Source organism: Ambystoma mexicanum, chromosome 7q, assembly GCF_040938575.1.
Source record: "Ambystoma mexicanum isolate Mex_15411 chromosome 7q, UKY_AmexF1_1, whole genome shotgun sequence".
NCBI lineage: Eukaryota > Metazoa > Chordata > Amphibia > Caudata > Ambystomatidae > Ambystoma > Ambystoma mexicanum.
This window is the reverse complement of record NC_090941.1, coordinates 127,059,044-127,063,670: the sequence shown is the minus strand read 5'-3', so window position 1 is coordinate 127,063,670 and position 4,627 is coordinate 127,059,044.

The following is a 4,627-nucleotide window of genomic DNA, read 5'->3' as shown; positions in this document are numbered from 1 at the left end:
TCGCTTTTGACAACACAGGCCTGCTTTGCAACATTATGCAATCCGCTACACCCCTGTGATACACTGAGGTACAAGTCTCCATAGAAGCTAAGAAGTATTTAAATCGTATGGATTGGCACTTAATGTTGAACATGGCGGAATAGATGGGACTTGGGTCACGCAATGTCCTTATTTCAATTTCTGTACTCATCTCCTGAATCTCATAAGGAAGTTAATGATATTTGCAACCCTCATTAGACAAAGTCAGAGGCACAGAGGTGGTATCATCCCAATTGAAGGTGTTGGTGTATTGTAACCTAATTCAGCAACCAGTCACGATCATTGCCTCACTGATGGTGTTCAATGAAATATTCCCTATTTCGGATTACAAATCCATCTGAGAGAAAACAGATCCCCTCCCGTTAAATAAGAGGTGCTTCCTCTTTCAGTTTTCTCAGGGCAGTGTTTGCTGGAACGTATCATATTGAAAAGGTAGGCCTCAATTTCACTAGAATTCTCTTTGTAAGACTGTCTGTCGGAATGCAGATAACAATTTGGAGTCAAACAATGAAAATGCCAAGAAATGGCCATTGCTGAATCTCCCATTGTCTCATACATGCTTACCACACAGTCAATGTAGCCATGGGAGCCACATGCACATGGCTCTTCAACCTTGGTTGGCATTGATGCCTCTTAGGTACAAAGGCCCTCATCTTGTTATACAATAATTTCTTTGGGGACCACTAGCCATGGCCTTCGGCTTGGCCACTGTAAATGTTGCATCAATAGGTCACTTTGGGGTTCAATGAGAATGCCCAGAAATGGTAATTGCTGTATCTCACATTGTGTCATACATGCTTACTACACAGTCAATGTAGCCATGGGAGCCACATGTACATGGCCCTTCCACTTTATTTATTTATTTATTGTTTGCTTGCTAGGTGCCTATACAGCAAGTAAATACTGTTTCAAAGCGCCCACAGGGCAAGCAACGAGAACAAGGGAGTGAAATCCATTACCAAACACAATATTTAATAAAAGCAGTGGAGGGAAAAGGAGGAAGGACACACCTACCATGCCTTGTGAGTATTCAGAACATGCAAGTGGAGCAAGAAAAAGGGCAGAGGGTGTAAGTGCTGGGGAGTCCAGGCTCATGAGTGAGCCACCAATGAAGTGCTTGGATTGAAGAGTGCTACTAGGCCAGGGGCCACGTTAGAAGTAAGTGCAAACCTCTGAGGTAGAGAGTGTGCCAAGGCAAGTGCTGAGGGCTAGATGGTAGCTGGGCCTATTGGTTGTGGGAGATCAGGGGCCCTGAGGATGTTTAAGGGACCCAGACACCAATCACAGAAACCTTGGGATTAGTAGAGAAAAGAAGAAGGGAAGGAGGAGGTGAAGAGGTAGATCTTGAGTAGCTTCTGAAATGTAAGGAAGTCCTACTAAAGGCGCAGATGCAGGGGGAGGTTGTTTGATAGGAGGGAGCCAGCTGAGGAAAGCGATTGACCAGCTACCCTCTGTTCAGAAAAGCACTTTACACACAAAGTGTTGGTGCCAGAGGAGCAAAGTAGTCTAGCGGGAGAGTATTTAGTAAGACAAAGTTGGCCCAGACAGCCTTGTGGATGATGCAGAGGGATTTAAATGTAATCAGTGCCACAACTGGGAGCGAATGAAGACTTTTTAGGGCAGGAGAGATGTGGTCCCTGGGTTTAAGACCAAGGATAAGTCTTGCTGCCCTATTCTGGATTAGCTGGAGGGGTCGCAGAGTAGAGGAAGGTAGATTCAGGAGGAGGCAATTCCAATAGTCAAGCCTAGAGAGAACCAGGGCTCGGGTAACATTGAGCCTCTGGGGAAAAGTGAGAAAAGGGAGAATTCCTTTGAGAAGGAAGAGTTAAAAGTGGGACTTCTTGGGGATGTCATGAGTGTAATAGAGGAAAGAGAGTGAGGATTTGAAGATGACTCCAAGGTTTATGCCTTCAGAGAAGTAGCAGGGGGGGAGCCCAAGGAGGAAGGCCAGAGTGAAGGGAAGAAGGAAGGAGTAGGGGTCCCAATAGGAAGGATCTCCATTTTACAGGCTTTGAGGCAGAGATCGTTGGAGATGTACCAGGACTGGATGGCAGATTGGTAGTCAGGGATTATGGAGGGTGCAAGAGGTACAGCAGGAAGTTTGAAAAAGATCTGTGTGTCATCTGCGTAACACTGAAAGCTGGAGGAGAAGGAGGAGATAAGGCATGCAAGCAGGGCAAGGTAAGTATTAAAAAGCCAAGGGGAGAGGATAGAACACAGAGGGACACCACAGGTGGAGAAAGAAGTAGGAGAGGAGAAGGTGCCCGAAATGACTTGGGAAGAGTGGTCAGTAAGGAAGGATGTCAGCCAGTCCAGTGCCCGTTCCGAGATACCAATGGTAATGTGGAGCCTTTGTATGGGGATGGAATGGTTGACTGTGTCAAAGGCAGAGGAGAGATCGAGAAGGGTGAGGACAGAAGGGAGTTGTAGTCCAGAGAAGCAAGCAGTTCTTCATGATGCTCGGAATACAGATTGATGTTCGTGGAGACCATCAACAAGTTTGGTACGTGCGTTGAATTGGGGTAAGGCAGCTTCCACAACAGCTTACCCAGGGTGAAGTGTGTGGTCAGTGCACTGTAGAGGGCTTGGGCAGGAGAAGGGGAGGAGTACACTGCAGAAGAAATGGCTATTTCCCTGCAGATATTGAACATTTTAGCTATGGTGTTGGATGCACTAGAAACCTGTGCCTGTATGTGGGCTCTTTTCTTGGCACTGTCATGACCACTGTGAGCGGGCACAAGTTGTGCCACAAGCAGGCTCCCACCAGAACCCTGAGGGCCTTAAAACACTGCAAAAGGGCTCCTGGAGCCAGTCCTGGCACCTTTGGCACCAGGCTCATATGTAGGAAGGAAGGGCTGTTCAAACTAGGTCCCATTTATGTACATGGGCCTTTAAATCCAACATGGAAGCACCCACACAGTCTAGTTCTAAGAACCAAGCCATGCAGTCTAGTGTTTTGGGTGTGGCAGGCTTGGAACCACTTTCCCTGGTACTACTTTACCTGGGCTATATAAACCACACCCTGACTGCAGAACACGCTTTGTGTTATTCTGCAACCCGCAGCCTGTCGCTCACCGTGTCCACTCCTGGTCTTCAGCATCTTCCTGTAATCCTGCAAGAACAAGAACAAGATTATTCTGTTTTACCTGAGAAAACACCATCCAGCACTCAGCATCTCAACTGGGCTGCAATCTGTGGAAACCGAGAGAAGAAGAAACATCACTCACCTGTGCGTACTAGCTTAAGGACTTCTGGCAAACCGCTACACAGCTGCTGTTCGAACATTGCGACCTGCAATAATGAGAAAGGGAAAAACAATATTAGAACGCGAACTTCCAAAACATCGAATTCCATCAGTCTTACCTGAATTCCATCTCGCTATGCTACATCTCCATCCAGAGCACCACAGCAACATCTGCAAAGGAATAAGACATATTCAGGTTTGCTTTCAATATTAAACAACTGCACAGCGTTGTACTTACCTTAACAGATTCCGGGGGCCTGTTTTTCATCGCGCTCTCATCCACTCGCAGCACCACAGTGGCCTGTGAGGAGAAGAGGAAGAAAACACAGGTTAGCTTTAAAAGACAATAAAGGTGATGTGCTTCGCGCTTTCTCTTACCTAGAAAACATGCCTCTCCATCCGGCACACCAGCATCAAGACCTTCGTCCTGAAAAGAAGGAGATAAAGACATTAACGAAGTCCCACAAGGACTTACAATTAACTAACCTACCTGCCTACCAGCAGATTCGGGGACACAGCAAGCTTGGGCCCAAGGAAGGCATACTGCACCAGTGAAGCAACTCGGGGAGCTTGCCAACAAACGTCAAGCGCCCCTGCACAAGAAACGCAGGACAGATAGCTCACCCTACAAATAACTATGATTCATTATTCAGCACTGGGCAACTATGCATCCAGGGTTCCAGATCTCATAGCCTTTCAGACACCCCCCGGGGATATCAGGTGAGCGCAACAGGCACATATGGAGTGCCTGTATTGCCTTTGGAGCAGATGGCAGACCAGTTTGTCAGAGGGTGAGCCTGAAGTTTGCCACTTCCATTCTGGTGCCCTTTCTTTTCAGTGCTGCAAGTGCGCAACCATACCAGGTGTTACACTTAGAAGTAGGTTTCCGGCAGATCCTCATGACTGGGGCGAGAATGTCAAGTATATTGGTAATGGAAAGGTGGAGGTTGCTGGGAGCAGAGTCAGAGGTAGTATCAGAGTTAGGAGAGTGAGGGGGAATGCAGGTGGAAGCGAAGGCAGAATCAGTCACTCGTTTCATTGGGCAAATGTTAGTGAACGAGGATGGAGGGGCTTATTGGACAGCATTCAGGGGTGTAAAGGGACCCAGGTCGGAGGAGAGGAGAGAATGGTCTGACCAGGAAAGAGGGGTGACTTGTGGAGAGGAGAGAGAGAGGTTAGAGTATATGAGGGCATCCAGAGTGTGTCCAGCGGAGTGGGTTTGGCCAGAATGTATAATGGAGAGGGAAAGAGAGGGGCAGAGGTCTGTGAAGAGAGTGAGTGCAGCACCAGTGGACTACAGTTGGATATTGAAATCACCACAAAGAGGAGGTTCGAGATGGATGA